We start from the raw sequence: 18,319 nt of genomic DNA, 5'->3' as shown, positions 1-18,319 counted from the left end.
GTTATCTCTAGAGAGCTGCCCTGGCTCTGGCTAACAGGCAGAGTAAGAGAATATGAGGCCCCTCGAGACTCACTTTTCTTGACAGGGAGGGCAGAAGTGGGGCTGAAGCTATTAAATGTTCCTCAAATTAGGACGGAACTTGGATATGGAACAGGATTAAGAGGTGGGGGCATCTCTGGGTCCATCTGTGGAGATCTGGATACGGCAGAAAAAGAAGGGGGATGTGGGGCAGAGGAAAAACAGTGGAAGGAGGGAGATACAGGGGGATGCCTTCTAAATGATGCTAGATTCATCACTCTCAGCCTGCTCAATGGAGTGCAAAAAACTACTCTCCTAGACATGTGGTTTTCAACTCTGGATATCCATTAGGATCCCCTCTAATGCTCAGATTCAACCAACTGAATCAGAGCCTCTAGGGGTAAGCCCAGTCATCAGTATCTTTAAGGTTCACCTCAGTTGATTCTAATGAGCTGTCAAAATTGAAAACCTTATCTGACGGTGTATTAGTTTGCTATGGCTGCCATAACAAGATACCACAGGCTGAGTAGCTTAAACAACAGAAATTTATTTCTCACAGTTTTAAAGGTTGGAAGTCCAAGATCCAGGTGTTCACAGGTGTGGTTTCTTCTGAGGCCTCTCTCCTTGGCTTGCAAATGGCCTCCTTCTTACTCCTTCTTCACATGGCTGTCCCTCTGTGCATACACACCCTGGTATCTCTTTATGTGTCCTAAGCTCCTCTTATAAGGAAACCAATCATATTGGATTAGTGTCTACCCTAACGGCCTCATTTTAATTTAATCACCTCTTTAAAGGCCCTATCTTCAAACACAGTCACATTCTGAGGTACTGGGGGTTAAAGCTTCAACATATGAATTTGGGTAGGCCACAGTTCAGTCCACAACAGATGGTATGAGAAATACCTTGGTCTGAGAAATTCATCTCCCTTTCAGCTACCTTCCTGGAACTACTATACAACACTTCTGCCATCACCTCATTAGGTAGAAGTTGGTCATGTGACCATTGTTGGCTGCAAAGCAGGCTATAAATGTGTGGTCTTTTACTGGAAACATTACTGTACCAAATAAATTTGGGATTCTTTTATTAAGAAAGAAGGAGAATTGGTATAGAACATATGCTACACTTTCATACCCAAGGCAGCTAGAAGCACTACCTCAATTATCATGTCCTTTCTACCCAGTTTTCCAACCACAGTTTTCATGGGTTCAAACAAAACTGCTGCTTCAGGGACACCTGAGCTCACTCTCCCATCCTCCCAAATCCCATGTCCCAGACTATGCCTGAGTCCTCACAACTTAGCATGTTTAATCTACGTCATTCACTCACTCATTCATTCATTCAACAAATATTTATTGGTTACCAATGATATGTGAGGCACTGTGATAGGCACGGGAGATAAATCAGAGAACCTGACAGACAGGGTTATGGTTCTCATGGAGCTCACATTCTACAGGGGTTGATACACTCAAGGTTTAAGAGCCATTAAGAAAATAATATGGGAAAATGTGACAGAGAATGACTAGGGTGGGGAAGGCAAGGAAGGATGTTCTGAAGACGTAACTTAGATTTAATATTCAAATAACAACAAGTACACAGTCAGCAGTGGGAAGATATAGGAGCTGAGCCCTCGAGGCAGAGGGAAGAGCAAGACGAAAGGCCCTAAGATATGGGCAAGCTTGGCAGTTTTAGGGAACAGCTTGTATGCCAGTGTGTATTGGGAGGACAGTGTTAGAAAATGAGGTGAGAATGGTAGGAGGGGCCCAATAACAGAAGGTCCTGTGGGCCATGGTAAGGACTCTGGGTTTTGTTCTTATTATGATGGAGCCATTGGGTGCTTTCTGAAAGGAAGGGAAGTTATTATTATCATCTACTTTATTAAAGCTCATTCTAAATGTTCTTTGGAGGACAGACTGAAATAGAGCAACTGTAAGATCAAGAGACAAGATTAGGAGGCTACTACACACATAACAGTGAGAGGTGACAGTCTCGTAGACCACAGTCGTAGCAATGGAAGGGGTGAGATGGGGTTTGAAATGAGATGTATCTCGGAAGTACTGAACTTGTTGGTGAAGTTCACGTTTGTGGTAAGGGATAGAGAGGGATTAAGTGTGTCCCTTGGAATGTGGATTTTTGCAGCTGGGTTAGGGCGGTTTTCTTCGATGGGGAAGTGAATGGAGGACCAGTTTCCGTGCAATGCCAGGAAACTGACAGTTCTGTTTTGACCATGTCGTTTGTGGAGCCTATGAAAAATCTGGGTGGGGAGCATGTGGTTGGATGTATAAGTCAGGAGATCCTGAGAATATTCTTGGCTGTGGCAAAAAAAAAACCCCAAACAAAACAAAAAAACAAGCATGCAAGCAAAGAAATGAAAAACCCAACTGTACAGTTCAATCTGAAAATACAGGTTGATTCCACATATGAGCATGACACAGCTCTAGATTCTGGAAGGGATACAAAGACATATTAAAAACCAACTTCACTGAGGTATAATTTTTTTTTTTTTTTTTTTTTTGGCTGTGCTGCGCAGCTTGCAGGATCTTAGTTCCCCAACCGGGGATCGAACCTGGGCCCCTTGCAGTGAGAGCGCCACGTCCTAACCACTGGACTTAGCTATAAGGCTAAGGCGCTGGCCTGCCAGGGGCTACTAACTGTCAGAGAAGAAAGATATATGTCTGGAATATAACTATCATTCATCCACTTATTCATTCATTCATGCACCTAGTGCATGTCAAGATTAGTGCTAAAAAGGGAAGATAGAACCATGAAAAATTTCAGGCAATGTCTCTGTCTTCCTGAAGATTAGGAGTCGAAATAGAGAACTGCAGGTGGCTCTGGTTGCTAAAGAGTAAGGGAGGTACTTGGTGAGATAATTGGGCCCCCAAAAGGTCTAACCCCAGTGCACAGAAGCAACTTTTCCCCTTCTGCATGTCTCATAGACAACGCTGTGGCATGACCTAGAATATAGAGCTGTGAGAATAGAATGAACCTGAACATTCTCTGCATAAATGGCTGAGGAAACAGCTTTCCAAACCTTCCACCCAGCAAACAGCCCTGATTATGTGCAGAAGTATATCTCAATTTCATTGAATTCTCACAGTTGGGGTTGTATGACTAATTATTTTATCTCTGTATCTAATTAAGAAGCTGAGGTTAAGAAGGGTCAAGTATCTTGGAAGAAAACAGCAGATCTATTGATGATAGGAAAGTGTTAGATTTTAAGCTGTGAGCTATTAACTAGTGTGGAATACTCGTTCCCATCATTTAGGTCCAGGCTGAGGTAGTAGCAATGCAAATTTCTCAGTCAAATGCCTGGGATTCATTGGTCATTAGAGAATTTTAGGAACTGGAGAAGCTATAGGAAAATGAAAGCCTAACATACCATCCTCCTGCCTGCTCCGCATCATTGTTCCTGCCTCTGCTCTCTTGTTTTCTATGATAACGTCATCTTAACATTAGGTTTTGTTATTGACTGAACTGTGTTCTCCCAAAATTCATATACTGAAGCCCTAATTAGCAGTGCCTCAGAATGTGACTGGATTTGGAGATAGGGCCTTTAAAAGGTGATTCAGTTAATTTAAGGCTGTTAGGGGATACATTAATCCCATCTGACTGGTGTGCTTATAAGAAGAGGAGTTTAGGACACACAGAGAGACAGCAGAAGTGTGTACACACAGAGGGACAACCACGTGGAAAAGCAGCAAGAAGATGGGCATCTTCAAGCCAAGGAGAGAGGCCTTAGAAGAAATCACCCCTGCTCACACCTTGATCTTGTACTTCCAGCCTCCAGAACTGTGAGAAACAAATTTCTGTTGTTAAGCCACTTAGTCTGTGGTATTTTTGTTGTGGCAGTCTGAACAGTCTAATACAGGCATTATGAACGTGTTTCGGTAGGTCATGAAGCAGGTAGAGTAGACTGTCAGAAAGGATGAAAATAAAGTGATGGTAAAAAATACCAATGATCAGTAAAACTGAGAGAAACGTGGTTAATTTGTATTACTATCAGGCAAAATAGGCATCAAGCAATTGCAACAAAGAAGGCCACTATCAAATCATAAAAGAAAACGTATTAAGAAGTTTAAAAATTCTGAACTTACATTCACCTGATAACATATCTTCAAAAACATATATAGCAGTAAGTAACAAAGTTACAAGTAACAGAAAGTAAAATCCACTTTTGTGTATACGATAAGGAAATACATTTGCTTATATAACTGAGAGCCCAGAGGTAGAGGAGACTTTAGGTTAGTTGATCCAGTGACTCAAAGATATAAAGACTCAGGCCCAATCTTGAACCAATGACTGTGGCTAGGGACATAGGATTCATAGGATTATGGATTGAGATCTAGAGTAACTCTGGTCTCACCCTTGGAACTAGCAGTCAAATTCCCCCCAAACGTGACTGTATGCGGGAGGAAATGCACTCATGAAAATTTGAGACCAGTCAGGAAGAAGAATGTATATTGCGTAGGTAAACAAAAATGTCACCTTCAGGCACCATTTGAAAGCACAATTATCAATATGAGCATAATACCCACAATACTCAAGCGCAAATGGTTTTCAACTACTATGTCTTTCCAGGTAACAGATACTTCTATTCAGGAAATACCTACATTGAATTAGTGAATGGGTAGTTACAAAGCACTAGAGCTCTCACCCCTGCAGTAAGTTTAGGAAGAACCACAAAGGCATCCATGGTAGCGTACTTAAATCTCATTTCCTTTCTCAAATTTTTGGCAAAGCTTTTTCTTTACTATCGTACTTTGATATTATTGTGTCAGGATAGTTTCACTAGAACGGAATGGATTCTTTATAGCTACAATTTTATCAAGTATTACCATTCTGTAAACATACAACACAGAGTTCATAAAGATATGAAAGATGAGAAGCAAGAAAATTGTCAACATTTATGATCAGCAACAATTTTCTTTAAAGAGCACCATTAAATTTCAATATGGAATAGCTTTAAAAACTTCAAGCTTTTAGAAGAAATTCAGTCTCATAAAATGTAATAAAATTAAAGAACATCTTCTGTTAATGTACATACTTGTAAATATGTAAAAAGGAATATTCCTCTTGGAACACTAGCCCAAGAACCACCGCAGCCCTGCCGCCTGGCATACCAGGACCCAGCACATACACCAACAGGCTGGCACCAGCTCTGGGACACATTGGGCCCCTCAACCAGCTGCTCCTGGATCTGGCCCCACTCACCAGTGGGATGACGCCAGCTTTGGGACACCCCAGACCGCATACCCAGCCATGTCCGGAACTGGGCCCACACACCAGCAAACCGACACTAGCTTCAGGACTCCAAGGCCCTGCAGCCAGAGACCCAGGAACCTGGCTCTGCCCACCAGCGAGCCAGCACTAGCTCCAGGACTCCCTGGGCCACAGCCCCACCCACCAGCAGGCCAACACCAGTTCCAAGACACCTTGGACCCCTCAGCCAGCTGCCCTGGGATCCAGCCCCACTCAACAGTGGGCCATCACCAGCTTTTAGACACCCCCAAACCCTGGAGCCAGCCATGTGGAACTGGCCCTGCCCACCAGCAGGCTGACACTAGATACAGGACCTCTAGCCCCCACCACCACCCACTGCAGAGCCTAGCACCACCCACCAGTGGGCCAGCACTAATCCCGGGGCTTCCTGGGGCACCGCAGCCAGCAGCCTCATGACCCAGCCTCACTCACCAGTGGCCACCAGCCTCTGCACAAAGCAGGGCCTGGCAACCCACTGGACCAGGGGACAGCCACACCTACCCCCCCCCCCACCACCCACAGTAGTGTGCCGGTCACAACAGAAGGACACACGCAGCCCTAACAGGGGGCACCCTTAGAGCATATAGCTCTGGTGACTAGAGGGGAGAGTTCGGCTGGGACACACAAGACATCTCCTACAAAAAGCCACTTCTCTGCGGTTGGGAAATGGAGCCAACCTACCAGATACAGAGAAATAAAATAGCAAATTGGACAACATGAGGCAACAAAGGAATCTAATCCAAACCAAGGAACACGATAAAACCCCAGAAGAAGAACAAAGTGAAGTGGAGATAGGCGATCTACCTGATAAAGAGTTCAGGGTAATGATCATAAAGATGTTCAAAGAACTCAGGAGAAGATTGGATGAACAGAGTGAGAAGTTTTTAACAAAGATTTAGAAAATATGAAGAAGAACCACACAGAGAAGAATACAGTAACTGAAATGAAAAATACACTACAAGGAATCAACAGTAAATGAAATGATGCAGAGGAATGGACGAGCAAGCTGGAAGACTGAGTAATAGAAATAACTGAAGCAGAATAGAAAAAAGAAAAAAGAGAAAAAGAAATAGGAAAGTTTAGAAGACCTCTGGGGCAACAGCAAGTGTACTAACATTTGCATTATAGGGTTCTTAGAAGGAGAAGAGAAGGAGAAAGAGAAAGGGGCAGAGAACATATTTGAAGACATGATAGCTGAAAACATCCCTAACCTGGCAAAGGAAAGAGATATCCAGGTTTAGTAAGCACAGAGAGTCCCAAACAGGGTCAAGCCAAAGGAGACCACACCAAGACACACTGCAGTTAAAATGGCAAAAATTAAAGATAAAGAGAGAATATTAAAAGCAGCAAGGGAAAAGCAACAAATAACATACAAGGGAACTCCCATAAGGCTATCAGAGCAACTGGAATGAATCCAACTGGATCACGGTGTATGATCCTTTTTAATGTATCGTTGGACTCGGTTTGCTAATATGTGGTTGAGGATTTTTGCATCTATATTCTTCACAGATATTGGCCTGTAATTATCTTTTTTGGTAGTGTCTTTGTCTGGTGTTGGTATCAGGGTGATGGTGGCTTCATAGAATGAATTTGGGACTGTTCCCTCCTCTTCAATCTTTTGGAAGAGTTTGAGAAGTATAGGTATAAGTTCTACGTTATGTTTGGTAGAATTCACTGGTGAAGCTGTCTGGTACTGGACTTTTGTTTGCAGGGAGGTTTTTTTGTTTTGTTTTAATTACAGATTCTATTTCACTTCTAGTGATTGGTCTGTTCAAATTATCTGTTTCTTCTTGACTCAAATTTGGCAGGCTGTATATTTCTAGAAACTTGTCCATTTCTTCTTGGTTGTCTAATCTGTTGGCATATAACTGTTCATAGTATTCTCTTATGTTTTTTGGTTTTTGTGGGGGTTTTTTTTGTATTTTTGTGGTATTGGTTGTTGCTTCTGTTTCATTTCTTATTTTGTTTATTTGGGCCCTTTCTCTTTTTTTCTTGGTGAGCCTGGCTAGAAGTGTGTCGATTTTGTTTGTCTTTTCAAAAATCTAGCCCTTGGTTTTATTGATCTTTTCTATTTTTATCTCTATTTTATTTGTGTCCCTCTGATCTTTCCCAAAGAACTGACTTTGGGATTTTTTTGGTTCTTCTTTTTCTAATTCTTTCTCTCTTTTTGTTTTTTTGAGATTTTTCTTGTTCCTTGAGGAAGGCCTGAATCGCTGTGTACTTCCCTCTGAGAACTGCTTTGGCTGCATCACATAGATTTTGGAAGGTTGTGTTTTCATTGTCATTTGTCTTGAGGTATTTCCTGATTTCTTCTTTGATTTCATCATTGACCCACTGGTTTATTGGGAGCATGTTGTTCAGTCTCCATGTATTCGTTCTTTACCCATTTTTCTTTCTGTGGTTGATTTCTAGTTTCATAACACTGTGGTAATAAAAGATGCTTGAAGTCATTTCTATCCTCTTAAATGTGTTGAGGTTTGTTTTTTGACCTAGTACGTGGCCTCTCCTAGAGAACGTTCCTTGCACGCTTGAAAAGAATGTGTATTCTGTTTATTTGGGGGATGTAGTGTCCTGTAGATAGAAATTAAGTCCAAGTGGTCTATTGTGTCATTTAGGGCCTCTGTTGCCGTATTGATTTTCTGTCTGGAAGATGTGTCCATTGATGTCAGTGAGGTGTTAAAGTCTCCTAGTATTATAGTATTCCTGTTCATTTCTCCCTTTATGTCTGTAACTATTTGTTTTATATATTTAGGTGCTCCTATATTGGGTGTATATATGCTAACAAGTGTAATATCCTCTTCGTTATTGATCCCTTTATCATTATATAATGTCCTTGTTTGTCTTTATGGACTTTGTTTTGAGTCTGTTTTGTCTGATATGTGTATTGCTAACCCCGCTTTCTTGTTGTTTCCATTTGCATGAAATAGCTTTCCTTCTCCTCACTTTCAATCTGTCTGTGTCTTGTGCCCTGAAGTGAGTCTCTTATAGGCAGCATATTGTAGGTTCTTGTTTTTGTTTTTGTTTTTGTTTTTTTATCCATTCAGCCACTCTGTCTTTTGATGGGAGCATTTAGTCCACTGATATTTAAAGTAATTATTGATAAGTATGTACTTACTGCCATTTTAAACCTTGTTTTCCAGTTGACTTTGTAGTTCTCTATATCCTTCACTTTTGCCATTTTAATTATGCTACGTCTTGGTGTCACTCTAATTGGGTTCTTCTTGTGTGGGACCCTGTGTGCTTCCTGTACCTGGATATCGGTTTTCTTCTTTAGGTTTGGGAAGGTTTCAGCCACAATTTCTTCAAATACATTTTCTATCCCCTTTTCTCTCTCCTCTTCTTCTGGTACCCCTATTATGCATATGACTGTGCACATTATGCAAATGATTATGCATATTATGCATGCTTTATATTATCCTATAGATCTCATTTGTTTTCTTCATTTTTAAAAATTTGTCTTTCTGTCTGCTGTTCTGATTTGGTGATTTCCATTATTCTATCTTCCAGATCACTTATTTATTCTTCTGCTTTGTTTAGTCTGCTATTTATTGCTTTTAGTTTGTTTTTCATCTGGGCAATTGAGTTGTCTAGTTTTGATTGATTTCTCTTTATAGTTTCTAGTTCCTTGTTGCAGTGATCTGCATTTCTATCAATAATCTTTCTTAATTTCTTTAGCCTTTTTCTTACCTCCTTTCTGAATCTGGGGTCTAGTAGACTGGTGAGGTCTCTTTCATTATTTGTTCCTTCAGGGGATTTCTCTTGTTCTTTCCACTGGGGATAGTTCCTCTGTTTTTCATTCTACTTAACTTTCTTTGTCTCTGAATTTAGGAGAAGCATGAATCTACTGTGTTCTTGAAGAGGATCCCTGTGTAGACGGTATGAGTCCAATATCTTTGGTGCAAGGGCTGGTTTTGGTGTGGGTGCTTGCCACGTATTTCCTTAAAGTGTGCTGGCCCTTGTTCCCTTGATAGGGGGTGTGTTTGAAGTTGTGTTGACCAGCGCCTGCACTGGTTGTTGGCTGGGGCCTCCTCTTTGCTCTATGGCTGTCACAGCCCTGTTGGGGCTGGGGTCTGCTTCCCAGCTGTTGGAGTAGAAGCCCTGAGGGTCAGGTTCAGTCAGGTTCCATTGCCCCTGAGCACATGCCCTGATGCAAAGGAGGTGACCACTGAAGCAAATGAGGTCCGTGTGGTCACTGCAAACCTATGTGCCTCCCGTGCAGGCATCCATGGTTGTGCTCAGAAGCAGCCCAAGGTTGCATGCCTTTCTCTGTTGTGTTCATTCCAGACTTAGTGCTGGGCTGTGGTGTGGAGTAGGCTGGTGCTGGGGGCCGGGGCCCTGTGGCTGCAGGAATTGAGGTGGTTGTGCCGCTGCCTGCAACCTGGGCTGCCTCTGTGGCAGACCTCTCCCAGGACCTGTCAGCTCCAGGTCTGGCTCCAAGCTATGGTGTAGAGTGAGCGGGGCCAGTGTGCTCCCACCGTGAAATGAACGGCTGCATACTCCTGCCCAGAGCCCGTCCAACCGAGATGCAGTGCCCGGCTGCTGTGCCTTTCCGTGGCGCCATCTGGTGCACGTGCTGGCAAAGTCCACCATGGCCAGACCTGCCCCCACTGTGTGCACACTGACAATGGGCACTGTGGCAGGACCTGCCCCCACTATGTGCGGGCTGACAATGGGCTCCTTGGTTTGGCCCAGGCCATACCTCAGGCCCTCCGGGCTGTCTCCACACATCTAGATCGAGTCCTCTCCCTGGACCTGTCTACCTAAGATTCAATGCTCAGCTGCTGTGTGCATCTGTGGCCCCACCACCTTGTGTGTGCTTTGGATTGGGAAGTGCAGCAAGGCAGCAGCCGCCAGTGCCAGTCTCTCTCTGCCCTGATTGTTCGCAAGCCAGCATGCATGCACTCCTTGTGAGTAGAATTTAGGCTTTTCCAGCCCCTCCATCTATCCCGGCGGCTTTTCCAGCAGGCACGGGGGCTCCCTGGGGTAAGGGTCTGCCTTTGTGTACCTTTCCTCCTTTACAGATCTCTCCCAGGGGTGCCAGGACCGTCCTCATGCCTTTGAAAATTTTTTCTGTCCTTCCTGGATATGTAGAGATATTCCTTGTAGCTTTGGTTGTGTAGGAGATCTTCTGCCAGTTTCCAGTTGCTTTTCTGCGAGAATTGCCTCACATGTAGGGGTATTTTTAATGTGTTTGTGGGGAGAGGTGAGCTCCACATACTCCTCCTCCACCATCTTGATCCCCCTCCCTATTTGAGAGACTTTGAATTGCATCAAAGTGTCCCATATAAAAACAGATACACTAGACTAAATTAGAATTTCAGAATCCAGTGATAGTCAACTATTGCAAGTGCCTGTCCGTTTTTAGAGAGCACAGGATATGCCATGTTTTTCCAGATTTTGTGGGGGAAAAAAAGGTAGAGCACCATGTACATTTTAGATTATCATTGGACCCAAATAGGCTACATGAAGTAGATAATTCAAAAATCATCTGGTGATGTTACGGAAATGCAAAGTTCATTGATAGAACTTAGTCCTCAAAGCCTGCTTTTATTCTAAAGAAAACTGGCAAAGGTCACTCATTTACATCATATGGGAACATATCCACCAGCAGTAGATGGCAGTGTGATATCGTAACAAGAAAACAATGTGGCTGTTTACGTAAAAACCCGTCTCACACTACTCTCAAAGACTATATTTAGAATTATTTGGGGGGTGTGGCAAAAAAATAGTTACAATGAGTGGATAACAAGAGCCAAGCTAGGACCACTTCAATTCTCCCTGTCTAATAATTTTTAAAGCCTTGAACCACACTTATTTAATTTGTAAATGGTCTTCACGCGGATGGGACTTTCAAACTGTACCAGAGAATCATACCATCACAAATGACACAGTTTATGAGCAAAATCCCTGTAAGGAATCCCTGCCTTCTCGCCCCTTTCCATCCTTTGGCCTCAAAAGAAGTTTTCACCGTGGATGTAGTTTTCTGTTTCCAGGCTGTGGTAGTCCCCAAGAATGAGCTCAACCCCTAGAGCTGTTAAAATTTACACTGTGCTGGGGGAAGGGAGCACACTGAGTACTCTGACAGGGAGCACCATCTACAATTGTTTCTCTTCTTTCCCACTGCTTGACACTGACAGTAAAGTCACTTCTAGTTAATTAACGAGTTTCTTAAAGGAACAAAGAAAAACATGTTTTGATTACCATTTCTATAAAGGTACAGCAATATCTGGTAAGTTCTCTTGGATAACGTTACCAGATTAAGTCAATTTTACTTTCTGAAAGTAAATTCACATAGGCTCTCTACTTGAGTTGTACATATCTGTGTTTGAACCGAAAGCATTTGAGTATTTGTGTTTAATTTAGCAGCATCACAAATGTCTGTTATTCTCCTTTCCCATTTCTCTGTGTTAAACAATGCCTCTAGCACTGACCTCCAAAACAGAAATATAGGCAAGTGACTTAACACATCTGTGCCTCCACTTTCTCATCTGTGAAAACTGGAACAATAATCATAGTACCTAGTTTATAGAATTGCCACTATTAAAGGAGTTGACGCTTTAAAGTGCCTGACACATAGTAATCATTATATACATTTTTTTCCAAATTAAGAGCTAAAATTCACTTATTGAGTTTGCTTTAATTTCTCTTAGACTTGCATGGAATTACGGCAGCAAAGCTTACCTGTACCCACTGCTTAGGTTTTTGAAGTGGTCCTTAAAATATGGCAATACTTATGGATTTAGGGAGGACCTAGTCCATTGCTATGTGTTAATTTATGTGTTAAATTTCACGTGTTATTAGGGAAAAATCAGCACATGAAAGAAGCACATTAGCACATTAAAAAGAGGTTGGGGCAGGTGAAGCCAGCTTGTGTTCTGCGGAAGATCATCCGGAGGCACCACCATCAACGGGAAGCCCAGGAATGTGGGCAATCTCAGCTCTCCAGGTCTCGTGAAGAGAACGGCCTCCTGAAACACGCAGCCGGGAGACCCCTACTGTCACTATCCTACACTCAGGAGGCTGACCCAGCTTTTGAGCACCGTGGGCTCCTAAGGCTATGGTCACGTGGATGCGGCCATCAAGTGGCAGGCCCAGACAGTTATGTGGCAGGCCCAGACCTACTGGTCATGCCAGCACCACGAGCCCTTAAACCCTGAGCTCATGTAGTCTCTCTGGACCTATTGCCACTGTGATCATGTGGTGGATCCAGCTTTTCAAGTCGCTAGAGCATGGCAGACTCCTAAACCCTGCCCGTCATGTGGATTCATCCTGTCATGTGGCCCTCACTAGCTAGTGGCATGTGGAGGAAGCCTCAGCCCTCCAAGTCACAAAGGTGACCCGCTTCTGAGAGTCGTCTGGATGCTATGGTCGGTCACATATCCCCCTTGGTCACATATCAGGCTCAGCCATCTCTATCTCGTGAAGATTGCTGGCTACCAGAATCTTCAGATCCCTGAGTCCACAGGGATGTGGCCGCTTCCATCACATGGCAGGCAAAGCGCCTGCAGTCATGTGAACAGCGCACCGCACCCAGCTTCCGGCTGTTGGTCGTGTATATTCTACGGTCACGGGACATGCTGTGGTGTCTTGAGGCTCAGTTCTCTCGGTCACAGTTCAGGATTGAGGGCTCCTGAACCCCGAGGTCACCTGCATCCTTCTACTCTGTGGCCTCCCCCAGCCAAGCCCCTGGGAGTCAGGTGGGGCCCCACGGCGGCGCGCGTTACGTTACGTACGTCCCGCAGTCATGTGACGCCGTCAGGTCGCGACCGAGGGGGGCGCCCTTTCCGCGTGTGGAGAGCCTGCCCAGCGGTGGGTAGCTCGGCTTGGCCTTCTGAGGAGTCAGACCGAGAGGTGAAGACCTTTAGAATTAAGGTACTTGTCCTGGCTGAGGGGGAACTTTGATGAGGCTCTGGCTCCGATCCCAACCTTTCCCCCGACTTTCATATTCTGCCACGGTAGGCGGTAGGCGGTAGGCGGTAGGCGGTAGGCGGGTAGGAGGGGCGCCCGCCTGTCCTGGAGGTTTACTCAGAATGGGCGGGACAGCGGGCGGCAGGCGGTCATGGGCTGCTCTCGGCAGCTAGGCTCGGGAAACTGGGTGGACCCCTCCCTTCCCCCTTCCTTCCCAACCCCCACATTAAAGCCCTACTCTTGCTAATCTCTCTTCCGTATATTCCTATTCACTGCCTGCCTTGTGATGGCATCCTCTGCCCTCCTCTGACCACGTTTGTTATTAAGAACACCAGAGAACTCCTAGATGCCAGTTCGTATCGATGATTTCAAATCTGATCGGAATTTCTGTCTCTTAATTTGTTCTGTAGAGAGAGGCAAGGAGAGAGACTTTTTTTAATTTGATATTTTTTCAGTAAAAGTGTGAAAGTAGCCAGCACGTTAAGGTTCAGAATTTGTTTTGTGTATTTGCTTTGCTGATCAGCAGTTTTTCAAAGTGTGTGTGGGGTGGGATGCCATAATCTTTTTCTCCTTGGACTCTCTAAACGGCTTGAATTAGTCCAGCCAGACACCCCTGGCTTCTGCCTTTCCTCCTGATTTTCTAACCATTCCTTGTTACAGTCCTTGAAAGCTCTCCCCTTTCCTTCATGTGGGAAAAAAACAGTGAATTTATTTAAGAAAACCATGTTAAGTAAAATTATAGATGATACATTTCATAAAAATCACGTAGATGGTACTTAATGAGTAAAATGCAGCAAGAAAAAGATGGTGTTTACATTTGTGAGGGATTTAAATATTGTTTGAGAGATGGTTAAAGGGGTGGTATATATATTTTTTATTATATAATGGCCATTTCTTTCCTCTCATTTCAGCACTTTCAGGTTTGTTCTACAAGACACTATGTCTGAGAGACAGCAACAACAAAAATGGTTTTATCCATTGAAGAAATACGGGACATACAAAAATGAAGGTAAAAAGGATTTCTATATTGTCATATTTTTAAGATAATATGCCACTTGAATCTCAACGAGAAGGGTAGTGTCTTAGCTTGTTCAGGCTGCTGTAGTAGAACACCATGGACCGGGTGGCTTATAAATTACAAAAATTTATTTTTCACGGTTCTGGAGTCTGTGAAGTCCAAAATCAAGGCACCAGCAGGTTCAGTGTCTGGTGAGAGCCTGCCTCCTGGTTCATAAAGGGCTGTCTTCACGCTGTGTCCTCACATGGCAGAAAGGGCAAGGGAGCTCTCTAGGTGCTCTTTTATAAAGGCACTAATCCCATTCATGACGGCACCTCCCTCATGACCTAATCACCTACCAAAGACTCTACCTGCAAATACTGTCACCTTGGAGACTAGGTTGGTACATAAACATTCAGTCTGTAGCAGGTAGTTTCGTCAAGCTATATGGGAATGGAACATGTTTCCACAGACCACTGGAAGTACTAGTGTTCCTCAGAAAACATTTTGGGAAAGCCTGTTCAAACTAAATCTCTTCTACCGCATTAATACCTTGTACCTTTGTTTACTAAGAACAATGTATGCTTACTAATAATTATAACCTGTTCTTCTCATTAAGAAACTACTTATTGCTAACTCATTTTATCTTATGTCATTAGTCATTCTCTCTTTTGCTTAATCTTTCCACTTTTTCATTCTTTACATATAACCTCAATTTATGTTTCTGATATCATGATGGCAAGAAATAAATGCATAAGTGCTAGTCATTAGGAAGCCTTCAAAATAAAATAAAATGCCCCACTCTTGAAAAGATGATACAACTTACCCGTAAGGATGAGTGGATGAAGTAGCTCTCATTTTATACCAATTTTCCACACTTTTCCAAAACTAGTTTGTTATTATTATTTAATAATTATAGCTGCCATTTTCTGAGTTCCTGTTATATGTCAAGCACTGTGGCAACCTTGTCATACCAGCTTTGTCATTTAATCCTCAGAAAACTCCTGAGAGGATGTGATTTTAATTTACAGATAAGATACAAGAATCAAGATAGGCTAGATTATGCTGTGGTAATAGACAGTCCCGTATCTCAGGGGCTTATTCCTCACTTCGACTACATGTCCATGGCAGGTGCATGCCCCTCACGGGATGGTGGACTATGGGGGTCTGAGCCATTCTTGCTGGAATGACTTGGAGACCCAAACTGACAGAGCAGCCATCATCTAGAGAGTTGTCAGTCCCTGTGCCTGAGGAGAAGAGGACCCTGCAAGGTCTCAAACCAACAACCATATGTTCTGGCCCAGAAATAGCACATGTCACTCACAACCCATCAGCCAGAACCAGTCACATACACAGCCCTGCCCAAACAAAGGAGGTCAAGAAGTACAGCTCTTCCAGGTCCCGGGAACAGGGACAAATGGAAACCCATGGCAAACAGCACTACCGCATGATGAAATTGAGGCTCAGAGAGGTAAAATACTCGCCTAAAATCACATACGCAGTAAGTGACAGAGCACATTCTGGATATATGATTTCAAAGTCCGTGCTCTTTCTGTTCCTACTCCTTTCTATATTGTATGCTCTCCTCTTCAATGAAGTTCATACGTACTTATCATAGCAGTTCCTTTGCTTCAATGCTGCAGTTCCATCTCCCTTAATCATCTGATATTCCAACAATGGATTTAATTAAACCCCCCACATTGGTAAGCCACAGGTCTTTTCCAAGCAATTAAATGTACTGGATATTTGGATATCCGTGCTATTCGAGGATAGCAATTATAAAAGAAAACATGACGGTAGATGAAAAGACTGTGGATTTGTCACATACTTGATACAAATCATCTCATGCATTTCCATATTGGCAAGAAAAAAATAATAAAAGTAAGAGCCAAAGTTAATGAAATCGGTAACAGATATGGAAGAGTTGAGTAAAAATGCTAGATGTTAGTGCTTTCAAAATATAAAAAAATAAGGAAAGCTTTGGCAGTATGGGTCAAGAAAATTAGAAGGCACAGATAAGCCACTTTCGAAGAAGGTGTCTTGCTTGTACTGACAGTAAAGATTTAAAAGATAATATTATGAAAAAGATATGCTGATAATTTGAAAATTAATACTAAATGGGTAAATTCTAGAAAAAAGAAATTTGGGGAAACAAAATATTAATATTAAGCTTATTCTTGACAAAGCATGCATGAGAAGGCAAAATTACTGGTGAATCTTAATTAGTTATAAAAATGCCAAAAATAGAAATAAGATAATGGCAAACTTAATCCAGCAATGGCTAAAACAGATAATACAGCAGGGCAAAGTTGTGCTTATACCAAACTTGCAATGTTGGTTTAACATTAGGAGATTCATAATGTAGTTCAACACATTAATAGGTAAAGGAGCAAGAAAAGGATGATTATCACAAAGATTCCAGAAAAAAAATGCATGCAATAAAATTCAACAACCAATCAAGATTAAACAACCACAAAAATAACTCTTAGCTAACTGGGAATAGAAAGATATTTCTTTAAAATGATAATGTGTACTTTACAAAAACTACAACAAACACCGTACGTAATAGTGAGACATTAAAAGCATTCCATTCAAACTCAGAAGAGGCAAAGATGATTCATATAATCACTTCTGTTCAACATCTTACTGAGTCTCCTAGGCATTGCAGTAAGCCAAAATACATACATACATTAATTAATACATGTGTAAAAGTGAAAGGGAACAAACCTGTGAGTATAATTGTCTTCATATAAAACTCAAGAGGCTCTTTGGAAAATTATAATAATAGTGATTAACCAGTTTATTGGATGCAAGACTAATATACACAAGATAATTGCACGAAATAGAAAATAATATTTTCATTGTGAGTATACCATTTACGAGAGCAAAAAAATTGGTCCTGTGGAATATACCTCAAGTTGGCTCAGCTGGCAACTATTCCAACACTCATAAACACTCTTACATGTTTTCCTGTACTGTAGAGACCTGGAAAGCTAAAAACAAGAATGGAGACCTACGTTCGTATGTGTGTGTGTGTGTGTGTGTGTGTCTGTGTGTGTGTGTTTCCTAGACCCCCTTTTGTCTAGGGTCCCAAAGAAAATCTCTATGTATCAAGCCTATGCACCATAGTGAAACTTGGAGGTGGAACTGAGTAATGTGGGAGCCACAGGCAGGATCAGCTTTGTATGATGGGAGAGGTCTCTGGCTTTTACGGGCAGCCACAGCAGAGTGCCTAGAATTCAGTCTCTGTCATACATGTTGGTTAGCTCCTAGGCAGCAGGGGTGTTTCAGCTATACCAGTCCCATGGTGTGAGGGGGCTTCCCCTGGCTGTGCGGCATCCAAGCCCACTTTTCTGGCCCTCACAGAATTTTTGTAAGCTGTGTGATATGTTTTATTAAAGATGTCTTATTTTTATAAAATAGCTAGAATGAATATCTGGCATAAGGAAGTGGGAACTTTGATTAATAGAGTACTTGACACCAAAATTGGTTGCAAGCAAAGGGCCCTGAAGGAAGTGGGGGTCGGGGATAGGTCATCCAGTCTAGGTGGATCTGAAGATAGTAAGGACCCAGTTGGTAATAGAGGATGAATCATTAGTGTTCCATGGCACACAATGGTGAAAGAGTTGCAGTTGCGTTACCGGACAGAACTTGGGTCCAGTCACCTGCTGCGCAGCAAAACCAATCTACTGACACTGGATTGTTGGTGAAGGAAAGTACAGTGTTTATTTTCTGGGTGCCAAGCAAGGAGAACTGGCTGCTTGTGTTCAGAAGACTCTAACTCCCTGCTGACTTTCAGGGAAGGGTTTTAAAGGCAACATCTGGGGTGAGGGCTGCAGGGTGCATGACTTTCCTCTGATTGGTTGGTGGTGAAGAAACAGGGTGCTGTTTCAGGGATCTTAATCATCAGCATTCTGGTTCTAACCAGTCTGGGGTCTGTGTGCTTGTGGTCAGCATGGAGTCACCGTCCTCCACCTGGGCAGGGGATCTTAGTTTCTGCATAGCAGCTCAAAGATATGTATCAAGTTGTTATCTCTTGCGGAGAAACTACGACTCTGCTTTATCACTGCACTATTGTTTCTTGACTGCCTTTCTTTCTTTTTTTTTTTTAACATCTTTATTGGAGTATAATTGCTT

This window comes from Balaenoptera acutorostrata, chromosome X, assembly GCF_949987535.1.
Source record: "Balaenoptera acutorostrata chromosome X, mBalAcu1.1, whole genome shotgun sequence".
Taxonomy (NCBI): domain Eukaryota; kingdom Metazoa; phylum Chordata; class Mammalia; order Artiodactyla; family Balaenopteridae; genus Balaenoptera; species Balaenoptera acutorostrata.
Note: the sequence above shows the minus strand (reverse complement) of the source record.